Source organism: Tympanuchus pallidicinctus, unplaced genomic scaffold (genome assembly GCF_026119805.1).
Source record: "Tympanuchus pallidicinctus isolate F22 unplaced genomic scaffold, pur_lepc_1.0 scaffold9, whole genome shotgun sequence".
Taxonomy (NCBI): Eukaryota; Metazoa; Chordata; class Aves; order Galliformes; family Phasianidae; genus Tympanuchus; species Tympanuchus pallidicinctus.
The window spans coordinates 4,752,776-4,775,680 of record NW_026294813.1 but is presented as its reverse complement, the minus strand read 5'-3'; the positions used below and the strand labels follow the sequence as shown (position 1 = coordinate 4,775,680).

Here is a 22,905-nt window from a genome sequence, read left to right as displayed (position 1 = left end):
TACAGCTCTAGATGCCTGTGACACCCCTGTCCAACATCTGCAAGAAGGAACAGTTCCAAAAGCCTACAGTGGATATTGTAAAAAGAAGCAAGTGCTTGTAGCAAGTGATTCCCCATTAGAAGTGATTCCCCTCTGCCAGCCTGGGGGGAAGTCTTGTGAGATTTACTGCTTCCTGGGAGCCAAGATCTGGGACACTGTCAAGAGAGTTCCATAGCTTTAAAGAGGAGGAACTGCAATCTGCTATCGCTCTTTCATGTGAGCATGAACACACTGGAAGCAAGAGCATGGGCAGAATCAAAGAAAACAAGAAAACCCTGAGAGTTCAAGTGAAGCACACTGGTTTCCAAGTTATATCCTCTTAAACTGTGCCAGTTGGATGAATGAGGGCAGCCAGAAACAGACATGTGATGCATATCAACTCCTGGCTATGTGGCTGATGCTGGCAACAGTGTTTTGGTTTTTATGAAACTTCTATGAAAATTATAACCTGTGAGGGAAGTTGGGATCCACCCATCTAGGAGAGGCAGGGCAGTCTTTGGCAGAAGGCTGGCCAACCTGGTGAGGTGGGCTTTAAACTGAAGGACTGAGGACGAGGTCCGAAATGACAATGATCGTGGCAGCTGACGGGGAATTGAGCCAGGCCAACCGAAACAGTGATAAATGTTCCCTAACAGCCTCCTCTGGTATGAGCCAGAGGCTGTGTATAACTATGAGAAATCCTCTTGTATACCTCTAGAGATATCTGCATCTTCTGCTCCCTTTTCTTCTCTGAAGTGCTTGTATACCAACACAAGAAGCATGGGGAATAAGCAGGATCTGTGTACAGTCACAAGGCCATGATCTCACTGCAGTTGTGAAGACTTGATGGGACAGCTTGCATGACTGAAATGCTGTCATGGGTAGCTATGTACTTTCTATGAAAGATAGGTCAGCAATGCGAGTTGCTCTTTATGTGAAAGAGCAACTGGAGTGCATTGAGCTCTGTCTAGGAATGAATGACAAATGAGTGGAGAGCTTTTGGGTGAGAATTAAGGGACAAACTCATATGGGTGGTGTTGTTATCAGTGTTTATTTCAGGCCTGATCAGGAGAAAAAAGTTGATGAGGCCTTCCACAGATAGCTGGAAGTAGTCTCACAGTCATAGGCACTGTTTCTCATGGGGGTTTTCAATCACCCTGATATTTGCTGGAAAAGCAACACATCCAAGCACACATAGACAGAAAGCTCCTGCAGTGCACTGAAGATAACTTTCTGATGCAAGTAGTAGAGAAATTAATGAGGAGAGATGTGATGCTGGACCTTCTTTGTAAGAAATGGTTGTGAACATGAAGCCTGGGTGTAGCCTTGAATGCAGTGACCATGATACAGGAGAGTTCAGGATCTTGAATGAAAGAAACCAGGCAGTAAGTAGAACTGAACCCTGGACTTTAGTAGAGACAACTTTGACCTCTTCAAACTTGATGGTATCCCATGGAATAAGCACTGGAAGATAAGGGGACCCAAGACATTTGGTTGATATTCAAGCACAACTTCTTCTAAACTCAAGCTCGGTGCATCCCTAAGAATACGAATCAGGCAAAGGTGGCAGGGGACCTGCAAGGATAGCAAGGAGCTCATGGAAAAATTAAATGGAAGAAGAAAGTCTACAGAAAATGGAAAAGAGATCTGGCAACTTGGGAGGAATATAAGAAGATTGTCAGGACATGTAGGGATGTGACAAGGAAGGCTAACATCCACTTGGAATTAGATCTGGTGAGGGAGGTTATCAAGAAGGCCTTAAATACATCAACAGCAAAAGGCAGAAAAAGGAAAATGTGAGTCTGTTCTGAGTGAGGTGAGTGTCCTGGTAATGGAGGATGCTGAAAAGGAAAAAAATTACTGAATGCTCTCTATGCTTTAGTTGTTATTGCTAAGGCTGCTCCTTGACCCTAGAGATACAACCCTGGAGATAAGGGAGAGAGTGCCTGAGGAAGGCTTACCCTTGGTTGAAAAAGATCTGATCAGAGGACATCGAGGCAAACTCAATGCACACATATTTGTGGGCTTCAACAGGATGTATTCAGGAGCACTAAGGGAGCTGGAACAAGTGATTGTGAAACCACTCTCTATCATATTTGAAAGGTCATGGAGAACAAGAAAGGTGCCTGAAGACTACAAGAAAGCCAGTGTCACTTCAGTCTTCAAAAATGACAAGGAGGATCTGGGAAATGAAAGGCCAGTCAGCCTCACCTCTGTCCTGGGAAGGTGATGGAGCAACTTATTCTGGATGTCACATTCAAGCAATTGAAAAGTTACCAGGACTAGTGAACCAAGGGGAAATTATGCTTGGCCAATCTGGTAGCCTTCCATGATGAAATGACTGGCTGGTAGATGATGGAGAGAGCGGTGAATGTTGTGTACCTTGGATTCAGCAAGGCTTTTTTTGGTCACTGTCTTTCATAACATCTTCATAGGTAAGCTTGGGAAGTATGGGGTGGATTAGTGGACAGTGAGATGGATTGAGAACTGGCTGACTGGCCAAACTCAGATGGCTGTGATCAGTGGCATGGAGTCTAACTGTAGGTTTGTAGCTAGCAGAGCTCCCTGGAGTATCAGGTCTGGTCTTGTTTGACATCTTCATCAGTGACCTAGGTGAAGGGATAGAATGCACCTCCAGCAAGTTTACCGATTTTACAGAGCTGGAAAGAGTGGTTGACCAGAAGGTTGTGCTGCCATTCAGTGAGACCTAGACAGTCTGGAGAGTAGGGTGGAAAGAAATCTTACGAAGTTCAACGAGAGCAAGTGTAGTATGCTATGCTACACCTGGGGAGGAATAACAGCCTACATTGATACAAGTTAGGGACTGACATGCTGGAAAGCAGCTCTGCAGGGAAGGACCTCGGTGTCCTGGTGAATGACAGGTTGTCCATGAGCAGTGCACCCTGGTGGCCAAGAAAGCCAATGAGATCCTGGGATGCTTGAAAAGAGTGTGGCTATCAGGTCGTGGGAGGCGATCCGTCCCCTCTACTCTGCCCTGGTGAAGCCACTTCTGGAGCATTGTGTCCAGTTCTGGGGTCCACAGTTCAAGAAAGATGAGGATCTCCTAGAAGGAGCCCAACAGAGGGCCAGAAACATGATGAGGGGATGAGCATCTCTCGTATAAGAAAAGATTGAAAGAACCAGAACTGTTCAGCCTGGAGAAGTCTGAGGATGGATCTTATCAATGCTTCTAGATGCTTAAAGGACAGGAGTCAAATGGATGGGACAAGGTTCTTTTCATTGGTGCCCAGTGCCAGGACAAGGGAGCACAAGCTGGAACATAGGAAGTCCCACATGAACGTATGGAGGAACATCTTCACTTTGAGGCTGACAGAGCACTGGGTGGAGCTGCCCAGAGGTTGTGAAGTCTCCTTCTCTGGAGATATTCAGAATTCATCACAGAATTATGGAATCACAGAATGGCCAGGACTGGGAGGGATCATCTACATACTTTCCTCTGCAACCTACTGCAGGGAACCTGCTTTTGCGGAGGGTTGGTCTAGGTGATCTCCAGAGGTCTTATGCCGCCCCTACAGTACTGTGATTCTGTGATTCTCTTTCCTTTCACGGACTGTAGAGGGCACTGCGGGTTGAGCATAACGTTCCTAATATAAGCGCCTCAGTTAAAGGCCGAAGTGAAGTGCAAGGAATACAGACTAAACAATACACCTTTCAGAGAATTAAATCCATGTCTTTATGTTTACACTGGTGTTAGTATTTATCCACATACTTAAAATATTTTCAAGTTTTTGAAGAAAAGAAACAATTCCACTATAACTTTTGCTTTCACTTTTAGTATTCAAATTCAGAATTTCCTTGTTTTCCTTGGAAGCTAGAGCTTAATATTCAGTTATGCGTCTTCTAAAATCATATGAAAATAATGGATCTAAACACAATTTCTTCAAGCTCATGGAGCATGGATGAGGTTCTAAATATTTTTTCTTTTATTTGTGCCGTTAAACTCTTTTCTATTATAAAAACTTTCTATAAATGGGTCTTTCTTGTAGATAAGAAATTATCACTCCAGAATGTCCATTTTGTGGCTTCCATGGTAGAGAAGAGGAAACCTGACTGACCTATAAGTCTTAAATGAAGTTCTTTTTGGAATTTAATGGATGTACATACTAAGGTAAGAAATTTAGCATACTCTTTATGTACTAAGAAGAACTAGAGAAGCAGAGCCATACTTCCACCTCATCTGTCAGATCTCATAAAAGAGTTGAGCACAGTTACTATTTTTATGGCTTCATTCTAACAACAGTAGAAAGTAATGATGCTGCAAATGCTTCGCTGTCACTGCTCTGTGTTGGAATTGAGGAAACATCCAAGGACAGTGACTGCAAGAACCTCTCCACTATACCACTGCTCTGCACGTGCTGTAAAAATGAGGTCCTGACATTTACAATAGTAATAACTGTACTCTGTAATATTTAATTGCTCTGAAGTGGTCATCACATAGCCCAGGAATTTCTAACAGCTGTTCTGGTGTCCTTGCTAATTTCTGGTTCAAGTGACCAACATTTTCCTAAATAAAATTTCCCTTTCACAGCTCCAATGATTTCAGTTTCCTTTTTACCAGGATTCCAGCTGATCCAGTGTAAAAGTAATATTTCATGTTATTATGCATTAATTACATTATATTATACATTAATGGTCCAAATTGCTTTCTTAACAAATAACTTATGTCCTACTTCCTCCTTGGGAAACTAGATCTATATTATATATTTATATGTATTTTCCTGTCTGCTCTCTTGCTTCTTTTTTTCTATCTGAAAAATCACAGTATTTATTTTGTGTGTGTGCTTAGAAACACTTCAAAAACCATTGAGAGCTCTTGGTTTATTAATGATGTAGTATAAATCTTCAGTACCAGCAATAAGTGCCCATTTCTGTACTAAGTCATAGGAGTAGTATATGTACAAGCCACTGGTATCTGAAAGGCAGCCAGCAATATTGGCTGCCTTCTGCTCTGTCTTGTATGGAAAGAGGTTACTGTCAGTAGAAGTGATACCTCATTGGAATGCACAGTTCTACAGACTCAGAATCATACAGCTGTAAGTCTTATTACTGAGCCTTTCCAAATCATTACATTTTTGAAACAGAAAGGCTGGTCTGAGTTTTTGAAATACTGTATGATAGGTCTTTGATGGCATTTGCCTTAAAAAATAACTGAGGTGTTACCAGGTAATTATTCTAACTTTTCTGTGTGTGTCACAAGGAGCTCCAAAAAGAAGCCAGCTTGGGTTGGAAGGGCCCTTAAAGACCATCTAGTTCTGATCCCACCCTCCAGCTGAGGTTGCCCAGAGCCCCATGCAGCCTGGCCTTGACCACCTCTAGGGATAGGGCATCCACAGTTTCTCTGGGCAGCCTGTGCCAGCTCTTCATCACTCTCTGAGTTAAGAATTTCTTCCTAAATCTTTCATAAATCTTTCTCCTTTCAGTATAAAACCACTCCCCCTTGTCCTATCACTATCAGATCATGTGAAAAAGGGTCTTCCTTTCTTTTCTCAAATTATAGGAAACTGTTCTTAGAAACGGCCTCGCAACTATGCTACCTCGCTAACTTCCTTTATCCTGATCTTCCTTTATCATAACAGCACTGGTCAGTTTTGCAAAACATATAAATGTGTGTTCTTGAAATCAAGTTTTTAATGACATGCATGTCAATCTGGATAACTTAGCATCAGTTAGTAAAAACAACTACATCTGTGTAAATTAGATTATCACCAGCTACAGTAAGATGCATCTGATTTGTTTGAGGAGCAGCTTCGTAGCCCAGCTAGCATAGTTCAGACACTTGAGCTCACATAAATGAAAACTGCTGTCAGGATGATTCATCCCTAAGGGAAAATCCTTGTAGGATTTTCCTTACCAGTTACTTCAGTCTGAGGCATACGGCAGCAGTGGATTCAATCTCTCTCTGACTCTCTTTTCTCTCCGTAGCTGAAAGCCTTTGTAGAAGAGATCAGATATATATTTTAAAGGTGGAAGTGTTCCCTCCTGTATGCACACAATTTTTTAAGAGTTCTACCCACAGAATTACCTCAGAAATTTATTTTTCACCCTCTGAAGGTTCATAATCCTGCTTGGCAGGAAGCAAGCCAAGTACCTAAGGCTACTAAGTAAGGGATGGTGAGCCAGAAGCCAAGAGTCACACTGAGGCAGGCAGGTTCACCATCTTGCCAGCAAGGATGCAGACCCACTACATCTGAGAAAGAAGAACAGAGTAGGCTTGGTGATAGTACTGAGGTTCAGCCAACAGTTCAAATCACCAAGCAAGCTTGCAGTAATGAGACAAATTGAAGATCAGTCGGAATTCAAGTAAGCAGGTCAAGAGCAGTCAGAATCAGGAAAGTAGAAGACCACATGTTGTCATTCTTGCAATGGAGTTCAGGCAGAGACTGAGAGCAACAGCCCAAGAAGCTCTGATGTGACAGTAAACAGGAACCCATTTACCACAACTTTGTCACGTATTGCTTTTTCTACATAGCTGTCTGACTTGAGGTCAGGCAGACACATGAAGCCAATGTTGAGCTTGAGCCATAGGCAGGCAGATTCCTGGAGAAAAGGTGCACGTGGAGCCCTAAGAAAGCCTGATAAACTAACAGCACGCCTATTTAATCTGAGTTGGATTTGCTTTAACTTCTAGAATAGAAATTAAGATACACATCTGTAATGTCGTGCATGGCCGGACAGGCTGTTCTGCCCTTAACAAGAGTCTCCAGTCTCACCTGCCAAAGCTATAGTGTTAGGGGCCATTCTCCAACTGTACCTGTCTTTATACACTGTTCAAAATATTTGGTTTAAAAACATCTACTAGAACATTTTTAAGATAAGCTCTGTTTAATGTGTGTTAAAGAAACTGATTAATTTTACCTGGATTGTGGAGCAACTACATATGTACTAACGCTGGTAGATTTTTAGGTGAAAAATTTCTTGATCAGATTGACTGTGACTAGATCAAGATGTCTAAAGTGATGCCACATACTTCATGCTCTGAAGCCCCTGGTTTTGGAAATTAAGATTGGAAGGTTTTTTTTGAGTGGATTGATCTTTGTACCAGCTGTTGTAAGGAACTGTATCACTCCCTTTCACGAACTGACCAGATTCAATCTCTAAGCTATTTTTCCCATTAGAGGGTTTGTACATAATTCCTGTATTCTGAGCCAAATGTATCCGTGGTAAGCTTGTAAACTTTTTTTCTTACACCACTATTGCCCTCTATTTTCCTAGAATCACAGAACAGTTGAGGTCAGAATGAACCTCTAGATATCACATAGTCAGCAAGGTCAAGTCAAGAGCCTTGAGCAAGGCTCTCCCTAAGTAAGGCGCTGAAGGTTACATTCATGTGGGTTTTCACTGTCTCTAAGAACAAAGACTACACAACCTCTCTTGTTCCAGTGTTTTCCTCTCTCATAGTCAATAAGTTTTTTCTTTTATTAAAATAGAATTCCCTGATTTTCAATTAATGTTTATTACCTCTGAACTTTTCTTTGTGCATCCCTGGGAAGAGTCTTGTTCTGTCTTCTTTGATGCCCACTCCATCCTCTTGCAGACATTTATATTTACTGATAAGATCCCTGTGTTCCTTCTCCTCTCCAGCCTAAAGAGTTCCAGATCTTTCACTCTCTCCTTTTATGAAAATGCTTCAGTCTCTTCATCATCTTTGCTGCCCTTCATTGGTCTGTCTCCTGTACGTCAACTGTGTGTGATCCAGATTGTCAATAAAGATACTAGACAGGATTGGCTGAGAAAAAAAGTACCTTTCCGTATTTTGTGTTCCATGTCTTCCCAAGATGCTGTAAATTCCTAAAAGGTTAAACAGCTTACAAAAAAGAGCAGAAAAAGTGCATATGATAGTAAACTGTTAAGCAACATCTTACTAGATGCCCCAGAAGCTCAAAATCCCAGAATCTAGAAGCAGATGATACAGTACAAAAGCCCACTTAGAGAGAAAATTAAAGCAGCTATTTCAAAAACAAATATAAAGAAAAGATAAACTAAATATTATTTCATTTGCAAGTCAAAAGATAGAATCTGTAAAGAGGTAAAGGGCTAGAGGACCACCTTACAGCCTGTAATGTCACAGATAACTAGGAGTTCTGTTTATGTTCTTTTCTAAGATGGGAATTTGTTCAGGAACAGTTGAAATGTTCAGTAAATATTTATAATCTACCTCTGGAGAAGAATCTTGTTCATGGCCTAATATGTCCATGCACTTGCTTATAAGGGAATAGAGTAAGCTTACATACCTTGAAAGTGTTCTTTTCCAGGGAAAGAATAACTCTATAAAGAGATTGCTTTGAAGAAATCTTGTGGCTAACACTGAACAAGAAGTAATGTAGGAGTGTCAGAGGATTTCTTATAATATATATTTAATGAATATTCTATGGAATTGAGACCAGTGATTCTAATGACAATGATCTCGGTTGTGGCACCTGAAAGACATTTTTGCTCTTCAGATTTCAGTTTTATTTCCAAATGGATAACATAGTTATACCAAAATACATAAAATGGTATGTAAAATTAGCATTAGCAGTTGATAAATTATATAAAGAGGATGGTCAGCAGCATTTTATACGGTGATCCTCCAAGTTAAGGAACAGGATGTTTCTGTTATTGCTACCTTTCATTTAGCTTGCATGATGAAGTAGGTTCATGCTCTGCCACACCTCCCCAGGGTGTTCCATCAGTTATTTTACACATTAGACAACGTTTATTGGAGAAAACCAGTGGCTTTGTTGTCCTTTTTGAATGGAAATTTTTCATAATGTGGTTGAAAACCACGATTCAGCTTTACCTTTATGCCACATGGATACTAAACTGCTCTCCCTGACATTTTGAGACTTCTTCAGCATAATATGATACAATTCTCTTGATATTGGGAATTGCCAGAAAATTGATTAACAAAGCAATACCTTCATAAGTAGGACTGTTTTCTTTGATTCCTTGTTTCTCTTTATTTCTCTCATTGAATTTTATGTTTTTTCTCCAGTTTACTTCAAAAAGGGAACCCTTTTCCTCTCTGCTCCTGCCAAGCATGTGTTACAGGAAGCAGTGTGTTTTCTCCACATAAAGCTCTCACTTCACCAAAAATACCAGCAAAGTGTTACAGAAACAAAGAACTCACATTTTCTTGTTCCAATTCAAAAGTATTTTTCACATTCAAGACAGTCCTTTTCTAGGCAAGGAAAGGCAGGGACTCCAATTTTCTTTCTTAAAATATTCTGGACCAAACATTTGGGTTTGTACTCAGCTCCAAAGTTTAATTAGACTATGCTTGTTGTGCTTATTTCTTTGCTCAAACATTACCACTGGAAATTCTTCTCTCTCCATTCTAGGATAGAGAAAATCAGAACACAAGCCACCCCAATAAATGGACTGCCCACTTCAGCAGTGGAGAGAACAGAGATTGGATGCCTTTGCCAGATGAAGGCTGTTCATGGTTCGTCAACTGCTGCAGTCTTGTTGATGCTGGTAATAAACTTCCCACTGACATGACTGGAAGGGGAACCAGACTTGTAGAAATGACAGTAGGATGCAGAATGCCAACTTCCTATCCCAAAGGCAATGGCTTAAATTAGTCTCATGAAGGCAGCTGCTGAATTGTTTGTTGCTTTGAAAGAAGCTGCTAGGTTTTACTCCACCGCAGAATCTGCAGAAGAAAAAGCTGAAGGTACAGGATGGTGGGTTTTCCTATTTGTTGAGAGTTTACACTGAACTTTCACATTAGGCAAGTGCCTGACAATGTGCCTCTGCCTAATAAGCTAACAAATTGAAGCACCTAAAAAAGGAAGGTAAAACAAGTGACAGGATTTCCCCTTTTGTCCAAAAGCACAGAACAGTTATATATAGCAGGGTTCAGGTTATATCCCTTAATGATGGCTGACTGGGGAGGAGATTTCTGAGTTATTCTTTGCTCTCCTTATCCTCCATGGCAGTGCCATGGAAGTATGAAACAGTTTTTACACAGCAGAGGATTGGGCTGGCATGTATAGGCTTGTTGCTCCTTTTGTAAGAAATGCTTATATTAATTTACAGATCTTCCACAAATTATGTCTGGAAACAATTGTGTAAGTTAAATATCTTCAGTTTGCTGCCAACTAGTAGAAGCTGGGGCCTTGCTGGCTTCTTGTCCTTTGGAGAGAAATAAATGTGTGAAGTTTGGACATGTTTCAAGTAGAGCTTCTGCATTTACACTACATACATTCTTCATGAGAAGTGCTGATCAGCCACACCCAGGCAACTCTGTTTTCCCAGGAATCTGTAGTACTCATTCCAGTCAGTTCTCTCTAATCAACTTTTACCATTATTATGACTTTCTGCCAGTTATTGGCTGTGCAAAAGCTCCACACAAAGATTCTGCATAAATGCTATGTCTCCCACTGTGCTGCATGTTTACCTCTGATGCTGTTACCATCTTTAACCCTTAGCTGAAAATGCATAAAATAGGTTTTTAACACAATAAAAAAATAAATGTAAATCTACATATAATGATTTACTATGAAGAGGAGTCATTTTGATGCTCACTTTAAAATAATTTTCTCTTCTCTCTCCTGTTCTTTAAAACATTGCCTACTTCCTAATGTGGTCAGTCAATATGGAAAAGAATATGAAATTATGGCATTTATCTTCTGCAATAGAACACATCCGTTTTCTCACCATTTGTGAAATGTTCTCTTGTAGATAGGTGGCATTTTGTTCTTGGTTGCAATTCTCTCTTATGCCTTTTCTGGCTTCAACTTAGCAGGGCATCTCCATGGATCTGCTTCTCTGTTAACTGGGAAGCTCTTTAAAAAGGATCCTACACAGCAGCATGAGTTAATTTATTGTTAAAGCACTGATTTGAATTATGCACAAGCTAGAAAATTTCAGATTTATAGTCAGAGATGTTCCTTCTGTCATTTTTCACTTTTTCATCCTGAAAGGATGTTGAATTACATAATCCCCAAACATCAGATCATAGAATCATAGAATCACAAGGTTGGAAATGACCTATAAGATCATCAAGTCCAACTGTCTTCTCATTACCACTGCAACCACTGGCACTAAACCATATCTTGCAGCTCCTCATCCAGACACCTTTGAACACTGCCAGGGACGGCGACTCCACCACCTCCCTGGGCAGCCATTCCAGTGCCTGACCACTCTCTGAGAGAAAAAGTTCTTCCTTATGTCCAACCTAAACCTCCTCTGGTACAACTTGCAGCCATTGCTCCGTGTCCTGCTCATTGCCTGGGAAAAGAGGCCAAATCCCTCTTCACCATAACCTCCCTTTAGGAAGTTGTAGAGTGCAATGAGGTCTCCCCTGAGCCTCCTCTTCTCCAGGCTGAACAATCCCAGCTCCCTCAGCCGCTCCTCATAAGACTTGTGCTCCAGACCCCTCACCAGTTTTGTTGCCCTTCTCTGCACACGTTCCAGGGCCTCAATGTCTTCCCTGTACTGAGGGGCCCAAAACTGAACACAGCACTCGAGGTGCAGCCTCACCAGTGCTGAGTACAGAGGGATGATCACCTCCCTGCTCCTGCTGGCCGCACCATTTCTAATGCAGGCCAGGATGCCATTGGCCCTCTTGGCCACCTGGGCACACTGTGGGCTCACATTCAGCTGAGCATCAACCAACACCCCCAGGTCCCTTTCCTCTTCACACTCATCCAGCCACTCGTCCCCAAGCCTATAGCACTGCGTGGGGTTGTTGTGCCCAAAGTGCAGGACCTGGCACTTGGCTTTGTTGAACCTCATCCCATTCACCTCAGCCCAGCAATCCAGCTTATCTAGATCCCTTTGAAGGCAGATTCACACCACCTCCCAGCTTGGTGTCATCTGCAAACTCACTGAGGTTACACTCTATCCCCTCATCTAGGTCGTAAGATACCAAAATGTAATACGTTGCAACCAAAATTGAACTTCACTGTGGTCTGTGATGAGCCATGCATACATGTACGTCCATATTTATTTGTACCCATATGTACATATCAACACACACATACTGTAGTGTGCTATCACCCTATATTTGGGGATAAGTACTACACAGTCATGCGATAACAAGGAACAACAGTAATTCTGTCACAGGTATCTTTAAATACACTTGTGATTATCCTTTTAAAATGCTTGAAGTATAGATTTAGTGTCCATGCATAAAGTAATGTAGGAGGGAATTTTGTTCTAGAAACACGATTCTCAAACTAAGACTTCTTTGAAATGGGCCTAATTATATCTACACTTCTTCCTGCTGTAGTGTCCGTGTACTCTGAGATAAAGAAGGACGTAATATGGACATGCTTTTCTTTTTAGCTAGTATTGTTGTATTTTTGTTAAGGTTTATTTTTATTATCTTGATTTTAGTTTGGAGGGACATTTTAATATAATTATTTATTGCTTGGTTGTTTTAACAGTTCAAGCATAAATACAATGCATTAAATGACCCCATAGGCTGCTGAAACTAGGTGAAGCTCTGGCCCATTTAGTCTTCTGACTACTCCAGCATTGTTTCAGCATGAATGAGACTTTAGTGTGAATCTTCCACACTTGTGATTTGTAGTGTTTAAGAATGTTATTGTATTGAATGGAATTACTACAACCGTTACATTTTCCTTTTTCTTGAAGCAAAATAAGGGACAACACAATGGAATGCTTTCTTTTTACAGTCTAAACTTCTTTTTTGATTTGATTTCTGAGCACCAATTTGATTTCTTATTGTACGAAGACATGTTAGTGCCTCTTTAAATCACTCGTGAACCTTTAATAGCACCCTCTGTGTTTACAGAAGCTGCCAGAAGCCAGACAGAGCAGTACTATGCCCCCAGCCATATCTTGCATGTTTGTGTATTATTTAGTAAGTGTGGTTATTTGGGACTCCATTATACTTCATGGTTTCTTCATATAATTTTGGTTGTGGAACAAGCAAAAGACATCTATAATGACTCATGGCACTAAGCACCTCTAGCATTCAGCATGCTGACAGCCTACAGCTCCCCAGAATAGGGCAGTTCATCAGAATTTCCTGCTATGAAGAATCCTATTAGCATATTCTCCCACACAAAATAAAGACACTGCAGGGACCCATCTTATGAAACTCCTTCTACACTGTTCTTCATTTGTCCAGCACTTCCATTTCTCAGCCATGTCCTCTTTGAGTCCTCTCTGCCTGCAAGATGAGAGTGGCTGTGCAGCGTGCCAGGAATGTTTATAAATCCAGGAACTAGTATACCAAAGAGGGAATTTCCAAATCCCAGGGTCCCAGACCCCTCTTGGGGAGTACTCTCTTACTCCTAAACTCCCAGTTTGTTTGGAAAGGTGTCAGATTTGAGGTTCTAGTTCTGGGCCACGGCTATACGGCAGATTTGTAGCAAAACATACAAGAAATGCAAGGAAGGAAATAGGAAGTAGGCAGTTCCTAAGGCTAAGCATTGTTTATCAATTGTGATTGTGGAGGCTGGAAAACTTTTCAAACATAACTGCATATTCATTGAGAATATATGTTTGGTATGACAGTGTTTTCTGCTTTACTCACACAAGGTAAGTTAATCAAACTCCACTTACTTGTTTAGAGGGAAAGGTTCTAAAATAATTTGGATATGAGAAAAGGTAAAACTGGGAAGTCTCTGTGCCATGGAATCAAAGAATCACAGAATCCTCAGAGTTGGAAGAGACTGTTAAAAGATCATCCAGTCCAATCCTGAAATGAACAAGGACACCAACTAGATCAGGTTGCTCAGAGCCCAGAAGCCAAGAAGGTGATGGCATTTTCTATTATTTACCTGTGGTTTACTACTTATAGAACACCCAATGCATTGGTACAAGTCAAGTGTTTGTCCTATGCTTTGGCTCAATACTATATGGATATGCAGAGACCATGTAAGGTGTTTATTAGAAATGCTTCCTCTTTTCAACTCTTTTTAACAGATAAAGTAAGAACCTAGAATTTCCAGGTTTTTTTCAAAGTTTTATAAAACAATTACATAAATGCACAACAAATACATTCTGTATCATTCTGTATACTTCCTGAAAGGAGTATGGTTATGAGAGTTTTTTGTTTTTTTGTTTTTTTGGTTTTTTTAGGTCAGGTTGAAGCAATTATACCACATCTTATTTTCCATCTTTAGCTGCACGTTCTTCTATAGGAGTCGATGTATCTCTACTACCAGCGTATGAAAGTATTTCTCTTTGTAAATCTTTAATAGAGGAAAAAAGTACATCGTTTTCTCATTTAAATTGCCACCAACTTTTCATTAACAAAGCAGCTGAATACTTGGAACCTGTCTGCTTGTCAGTGTAAAATAAAGCGGAATCAGCATGACGGAGTAAGTCTATGGATACTCAGATTATGTAGCAGGGTTTCCTGTTTATGTCATTTGTTTCCAACAAAGCTCATTTTTGCCTTGGATGCTGAGAAATTTGGAGATGCCGTAGCTACTTAATGCTCTGTCAAATGGTAGATAATACAGATAAGTGAACTGTAATTTTCATGCTGGTTTAGCCCATTTCATTGCTATGTGAATGCCAGCCCAGGTGAATCACAGAATCACAGAATCACCCGGGTTGGAAGGGACCTCAAGGATCATGTAGTTCCAACCCCCCTGCCTAGCAGGGCCACCAAACATACACAGAAGCGGCAGAACCTATGAGTTACCATCCCCCAGACACACAGCACTGCATCTCTTCCCCTGAGTTCAGGGAGGTTTCTTCAACACATACCTTTTCAATTGCCCAGTGTAAAGGAAGAGGGATTTGGGGAAAGAATAATTGATTTTGATATCAAAAGGCTGCTGAGTTTGTTTGGCTGGTATTATCAAAATATATCATCAATAACACAGTCATAATATTTGTCTGCCATCCAGTGAAACTACATTAGGTCTTCTCTGTCCAGTGCCTATTTGAGATAAGATAAAATAACACCCTCTTAGATGGCAAGGAGCAATACAGACCCACTGTGATGTGAAAAAAGATTTTCAAATGGTTGACCATGAGCTATTGCTCAAAGTTAGGGCACATCCTCTAGATGTGACTCAAACAGTTGACGCACTGTGGGACAGAGCTGGGTTGTAGTGTCACCCACCAAGCCTCTCATCTAACCCAGAGTGCAAAGCTTTTGGAATTTCTCATTGGAAATGAATCTGCTGGGCACCTGCTCCTTTTTCAGTACTTCCAAGCAAATGGAAAGCTATCAGCAATGTTGAAGAGGTCAGAGAACACTGCTCAAGCAGGAGTTCACACCATCTTTCCTTTTTCTCTACATAAGCTTTTCTCTATATAAGCTAAGGAAGGATCATTTTCATCTTGGTGCTATGCTTGGAAATAGCTTTGCCCTGAGAGATTGACTCTACCCATTCCTTAACACTGACAACAGTGTTAAGTATTCTGTCTGCATGAATACAGAGCTGCTGGCACAGTACTCTTCCAGCTAAGAAGGAATAGAATGAGCTAAGGAGCCCATTGCCTCCTTCCTGAAACAGAACTTCTCTGTCGCTAATGCAATCCCATCCCCTTCCTGAGCCAGATTCCATTCCTGGATGGCTTTACACCAGCTCTTCCCCCTGCTTCATACGCTGATTTATTTATTTTTTCTCTGCTTCTAACTGAGCTGTGACTGTTTGACATTGTTAAAGGACTCATTTTACCTCCCTGCTACAGCTGGTTCTAATACCCTCATTACAGCAGCTGGAAAGAAGTGCCAGTGAAGGGTGTGATATCTCTGTGCTCAGACCGTCAGTGCTTGACAGGATGAACTGTATCCCTGAAATGCCTAGTTGTGTCTGCAGTGTTGGTGAAGGGAATTGAGCAGATCATCCATAAACACCTACTCACAGTTCACTTAATTCCAAGTGTATACGCCTCTTCCCTCCTTCTCTTGCTGTGCAGGGCCTCAAAGTAAAAAGCATAGCACTCAGAACACATTTTTCCTCCAATGTAAAATGAATTTTCTCCCTGCAGTTTTCAGACTAGGCTTGCTTTTCACACCACATAAATGTTTACAAAAAACATTGCCTTAGAAATGAACACAGTTTTATGTTCCTGTGTTTTGTGTTTTAGTATAGATTTTGATATTTTCTTTGACTGCCACTTTACAGGATGACACTGTGCTTACTGGGTTGTGTCACGAACCACTTGGTGTTGCCTAAGCAGCTTTGAAGGCAATTTATAAACCTGAAAGAAACAACCAGGAGAGCCTTTATAAATACACAAGAGGATCTTTTCATTACATCTGGAAATTAAAAGCATTTGTATTGAGATCACATGGCAGAAAGGAGGGAGGCAGTTTTTAACATACATACTTGTTTAATCTGTTTGCCTACAGAAAAAAATACCAATAAGAAAACAGAAATTTATGATAGAAAAATAATTACCCTAGTTATTTTCTAATAAAAACATTTTATTAATAATCACAACTTGCTGTGTATAAATGTCTATATGAATTTGAGTAACTGCAGACAACATAAAGGAGAATATGCTGGTCTCTCAGGTCAGTGCTGTCCCACATGACAATAAAATTAGGTAAAGAATGTTGCAGCATCCTGGCAACGGAATCTCCTTGGAGTCATATGATGAGAAGGTGGGATTTTGTGCTCTCATACATACCCATGAAGCAAAGCACATGGAAAGACCTTTACCAGCTAAAGGAACATCAGGATTCCTGTCAATATGCTTTTCTTATTACTCTTCCTCCAGCAGCACGGTTCCTCTGTGAGTCCCACTGCCTTTACACAGGCCCTCTCAGGCCTCCTGCACAGTGCGGTGTGTTTGAGCTGTTATGACCTAAACAGGAGAATTGCAGGCATGCTGAATGACCCATGACTGCCAACTGGAATGCGCAGCACAGCCTTGCCTTGGCTTCATCTCACTTTCCTCATACTTACTGTGCAGCAAGCATGTTCATTTGTGAAATTCTTTGTGTTAGCAGTGGGCACTGCAACAGCCAAAAGACACAGATTAATTGCTAAGCTGGCAGTGATTTTAAGAGTCTCTCTCAGAGTCTCATATCTTACACCTTCTCAGCCTCTTATCCAAAACCAAAGAAGCGCATAGGTTCAGGGCCTATGCAGAGGAGCTGCTATGCCTCACATGAAGGAAGCATTTCTGTATGCAGTGCAATGCTTTTGCAGTATTTCTCGTGCTTAAGTCCTCATGGAGGCCAGCAATTTACTTCAGAATATCCTTGGCGCAGCCCAGGGACGTGTTGCTATATGCAGTTTTTGTTCCTGCTCTGTATAGACCTTGTATAATGAAACCATGGTTTTTTTTTTTCCTTTGGCATTGAAAATAGCTGTTTTCATATTAACTCTTTTTGATACTTATGTGGATTAATGTCTGGAATGTTGTGGACCTCCACTGGGGGTGGGTACACTTGCATTGCTTGGGGTAGCTCTCACCTCTGGCATTAGGCCATGACCAGTTTTGATTGTATCTGCTTAGTCAACAGGAAAAAGAAAAATGCTGCATTTTTTTTTCCACTTGCCTTACACCAGAATAAAATTAGATCTTCACTGTATGCATTAAACTTTGAGTCATCTTACCTAATGTGGCACTAAAAAAGAGGTAAGCGTATGAGAACCTGGCTCTTGTCTTTCTGTATCCATTCAAAAACTTTTCTATTGTAGCTATTTTTGGACATGCACAGTGCTTACTTTTTGCTAAGAAAAAAAAAAACCAAAACACAACAAGAAGAAACCCTATTTTCTGTTGGGAATGAGTAAAGATTTTTAAAGAAAACTCCAGTGGTAAAAATATAAGCATGTGCTTTTATAAGAAGAAACTACCTATCTATATGCAGTTTTAAGGCCACAAAGCAGTGACTAAGCTATGATTCAGTACACTTAGAGGTGAATGAAAGGACTTCTGTTCTGTTCTTTGAGTGGGTACTGGACGAGGTTTTGAAAGAAGGGGAATTGGAGTTTATACCTCTGGTCTGGGACTCGTTCTGGTTCAAGCTTGGGTACATTAATGGACATAGATTTCATCCTGCATTCACCTGTGTAATACTTGAGCATTTCAAAGGAAATAAACATTTCAAATGGACATTCTCTCCTGCATTAAAGTCCTGGTAACATTTACTCTGGATGGCTGTTTGCTGAGAGCAGCTAACATGGAGTGCAGTTCTTTTTGTCCATAGAGTGACATTTCTGAGTGCTGACTTAATGGCTGAGGAATTATAAAATTAGTTATTCAGAATTTAGCCAAAGGGATTATGTCAGTTTCTATACAGCTAGGTGTATATTTCAAGTATTAAATGATTTATGTTTCACTGCTAAAGTGTAACAATCAGTTGCAAACTTATTTTAAGGGAAGTATTGCATATAACTTCTTTGTACAGTCTTATTTAAGGGAAGCACCACACAAATCCCTCACTGAGATTATTTATTCTGTTTATACTGTACTATGCGTGCACAGAAATATAATTGAAAACTCAGCAGTGAACAAACAAAGAAAACAACCTGTTAAGGTTTTCTCTTTTTTCCTACATGTTTATTTTACAACATACTGCATTTCTATTTATAGGCTAACATTTCACAATACACTCCGGCTCTCTTTCTGTGCAGCTTCCTTGCCTGTGGAAAGCTGTTTTTTTTTTCTGTGCCAGTGGTCCTGCCACTATGGACATGTAATTTCTCAGCACTGTTTCAGATAAGGAACAATTCTGCATGTGTGTGACAGATGCAAGTTGCTCTTAGTGTATTGCACTCAACGCAGACCACTGCTGTGACTTCAGCTGGATTGCCTTAATGATGCCCTGATGTGATTGCACTTCATGCTGTCAATTTTCAGAACAATATCTAGATATTAATCTTTAATAACAGACCATGCATTATCAGTTATACATGAAATGCACATATGAGATATTTTGGGATATCGGTATATTTTTGTGAGAAGGACCCATGATTCGTCCATATTCGCAAGTTATTGGAAGGTTATGGAAATATAACTACAACACAGTTGCTTTTGATTATTTGTCTAATTTTCATTTCAATCAACGTGTCTGCTTACAGTTCTTACATTAGGAAGCAAAATAATGTAACTGTACTGATGATCATTATTGCCATTATCACTCACATAGAAAGAACTTACAGATTTTTTCTGATTAACTGCTGATAAATGTTGCTTGGTGCTTATTTTGCTCTTCTCCAGGTAGTCTTTCAGACTGAAATGTACAGCAAAAACAAATCCACCATGCCTTTTAGAACCTGGTATCCCTAAACGTGGCTTTGTTCTTAATAACCAAAGCACCAGACCGAACGCTCTCAGTGGGAGCTGTTATTGGGGATATACTGGATGGTCTGTAACTGCAGCAACATGGCACAACCTTAAATCAGGAGCAGAGAGTAACTGCATGGGTAAGCCTGGAAATCCTGAGCGTCAGTGTGCTGCAACTATATGTAGACCATGAGTGAAACCTTGGTTTGCTACACACAAGCGGCAGAGATCCCTCTGCCTTCTGCTTTGTGCAATACAGCCAGATTTTCACCAGATGAGTTTCTGAAAGAGGAATTCCTCTCAAAGGCTGACTGTTGTGGAGGGGCACTGGCAGACAGCAGCATCTGCTGCAAGTCCCTTCCTCCTGGCTGTTGAGATGAAAGCAGTGTGTCCTGTCAGGCTCTTATAAGAGGCACTGCTTGAAAAGCAGCAGCGCAGTCGGTGTGAAACTAAAGGTGATAGGCGTGGTTTTGGCACATAAGCCTGACTGAAAATGCTGTACAGAGGACATATTTCAACTAAAATTCAGCTGAAACAAATGCATGTATTAGAAAGCACAGAGCTGAGAATGGCGTGGGAAATATACAGTGGACAAGAAGAACTGTGGAAGAACCATGAGGATAAGAATGCTCTAGTTATACTTTGTGTTTATATGATGTTGCTTTCAGTTTTCTTCTTCCTCATGGACACTCCTGTCAGTGTAGTCTCTCACCTAGTCTAACCTGTCCTTTTACAAAGGACAAAACAAGAAACAAACCAATGGTGAGGGTAAGAAATGCATGTTACAAATTATCCCTTAAATTTGACTACATCAGAGGGAATTCCTTCCCTTATGTACTGTGTTGAGGTGCTTGTATGGTCACAAGGGAGTGCGACTCCAGGAGCTAATCCGGAAGATTACTGCTTCCAGTTTAGGCCCCTGGATCTGTGAGGTCAGATCTAGCACAAGAGAGGGAATAGCAGCTGTGGGAGCATGAGGTAGGAGCAGGGCAGCTCCAGCACTCACCTACGGATCAGTTTTGCCATGACAGGAAACCTCACTCTTAGTCACTCAAGACTTCGCTTCAGATATCTATGACTTCATGTGGAGAAACCCCATCTGACTGCAAGGAGAACTGCAGGTGTTCAGCACTCTTGGAAAGGCAGACTCGGTGTCTAAGGCAAAATATCTGGAATTAGAAGCTGCTTTTGAATCTTGGAGCCTTTGTGATTCACTCAGTTAAGAAACAAACCAGTGGTACAGTCTGAAATAGCACAGCTGCCTGCTGCCTCTCAGGCACGTGCTCTGTGCAACAATGCTCCTGCTAGACTGCCACCTCCCACATACCTTATGACTCATTCTGTCCCTAAAATTATTTGCACCTGGTGTTTCATTAACATTGTAATGGGTAAAAGCATGGCCTTCAGAAGCATTTAATTAAACCACAATAATTTACTTATCATAAATCTCCAGGCTTTTATCCACCATGTGTTCCCAAGAACCTGAATTCTTCCCTTTTACCCTGAGCGCTTAGACTCAGAAACATAGATATGGGACTACAGAGGATGTAACCTCTCTTCCCTACCTCCCATACCTACTCACTGAGCCCACTGCATTCTTCTGTATCTCTGCTGAAAGCACCTTTAAAATTCCTTCCTGTCAGGAAGCTATTCTCTTGTGCTGCTCAGCAATGACACATCACTCTTGTTTCGTATTTGTACTGTTCTGTGTTGCTAAGTCAGCTTAGAGCTGGCACGTTGTCTGTGTGCTTTACTAGAACAACAGCACCTGCAGAGCTCATTAGTATTACCTCTACCATTGCTCCCCTGGAATTCTTAAACTCTTATTCTCTTTTATAGCATGATTGATTCTATCTGTGCGCGTTCTGTACACCTTCTGGCATGAAATTAGGCACAGCCAAGTTTGTAAATGTGACATATCCCGGACACTGAAAGACGGAAATGATTGGACTAGGTGATTAGCTAGGAATTCCTCTGATAGATCAGCTACTTAGAGTTACTTTGATGATAAAGGGATAATATTTATAAAGAAACATGCTTATACAGTGAAAATATTGTGAGTGTTGTGAGACTTAAAGGGAACACTAACACTGCTTTTATGTTTGTTTCACTCCTTTCCCTTCAAACATACTTGGTAATACCAGCAGGAGGAGAATCACAGAGTCTATTCTGACTTCTTCCTCAGGACAAGACCTGAGGTTCTGCCAAGCACCACAGAATTATGCCCCTCACTCAGCATTCTGTTGCCCAGTGAATCTGGCTTCTTTGCTGATGTCAGCTTCGCAGACCATGGCCTGGGTATCTTAATTCTCTTCTTTGAAGGGGGATTGCTGGACTTAAACTCACTGAGGCTGAAGAGGGCTCTGAGTGACTTCTATGGACCATCTGGCTAATGTGGGTCATTTGTTAGTCTCAAATGAGGTTCTGCATCCTAAGACATCCACTTTTTCTGATTTTGGTTCCTCAAGGCCATTCTTTAACAAATAAACAGTAGGTTCAGACTGTCCACTGATGAGATGAGGGGTAAACTTTGTACACTACCAAGTGGGACACATTTCATTACCAGCATTTGAAACTCCAGCACTTCCAAGAGAAGAATGGAAAGCAAGTTTTAGAAGAAAGTATTTGCTTTTCCTGAAGATTTTCAGTTATAAAATGTGACGTGATACAATTTCATTAAAACTAACCAATTCCACATCAGGTGGCATACATGAATAACCAGCCTCAGGTGGTAAGATTATGGAGTGACATTTCATATTTTGGAGTGCCATGCTTTTACTGCTGTGCAAATAAACCAAGGTTAGGTCATCTAAAAACAGCTTCGAGGATAATGGTTGTGCTTAAAATGAGGTTTCAGGGACGAAGTACACATATCTGGGATATGCACTGTTATTGAATAACATTTTTAAAGCAAAGGTCAGTTTGGTGCTCTCGTCCTCTGTAGCTGAGGTCAGTGAGTTCTTTCTTTGTTATCAGGGAACTGGGGGTTCACTTCTATTCAGGGTTTTGCGGGCTAAGGCTCATTCTGTTCATATCTCTTGTGAGCCGTGACTGCTGCCATTAGGAAACAATTTTCTTCTGTGAGAGAGCTTGATGTTGTCCCTGTGGAAGCAGCTGCAAATGGAGATGAAATCAGCGGAGCTTACAACATCTGAGCTGGCAGCCCATCGTTTTTTCTAAAAGTTGTACTTCTCTCTCAGATTCACTGTGATTTTCTGTTTTTCTTTTGTTTTTAATTTTGTGGAAAATATACAATATTTTGTATTGTAACAATAGGCAAATTACAGCAAATGTAACTCTGGATCTTTAGACAGTTACACCAGTCTTGGCAATAGATAAACACCAGCACTACCAAGGAATGCCAGAAATGGAGTTTTCCCTCACATTTCTCATGTTACTAGCTTTATGTCTGTTTCTCTGGGATAAAGACACCTTTTACAGGTTTAAAATACAATATTTTAATACTTATGGCATGATTTTACTGGTCTTGAGGTAGCGATTAACACGTGATAAGCTCCTCTGAGAGCAACACCATTATGCTGTTAACAAGTTGCAAAGTGTGCACATGTAGATTTTATACTAGGATATTGGATGTCTGCCATAGAGTGTTTAAGAGCGGCTGAGCAAAATTCCCTCAAATAAACTCAGTGTAGCTTTGCCACTAACTTTGGTAGATCAGGATTTCATGCACTGGGAAGG

The 22,905-nt window shown here is 40.8% G+C and overlaps 2 protein-coding genes across 2 annotated transcripts in view; one reads left to right on the top strand and one right to left on the bottom strand.

Moving 5' to 3' along the window:
• NDUFAF2 (NADH:ubiquinone oxidoreductase complex assembly factor 2) overlaps nucleotides 1–22,905 on the top strand; it is a 354,445-nt gene that overhangs the window by 56,022 nt on the left and 275,518 nt on the right. The window lies entirely within an intron of this gene.
• Nucleotides 1–22,905, bottom strand: part of LOC128074290 (uncharacterized) — a 497,996-nt gene that overhangs the window by 209,146 nt on the left and 265,945 nt on the right. The window lies entirely within an intron of this gene.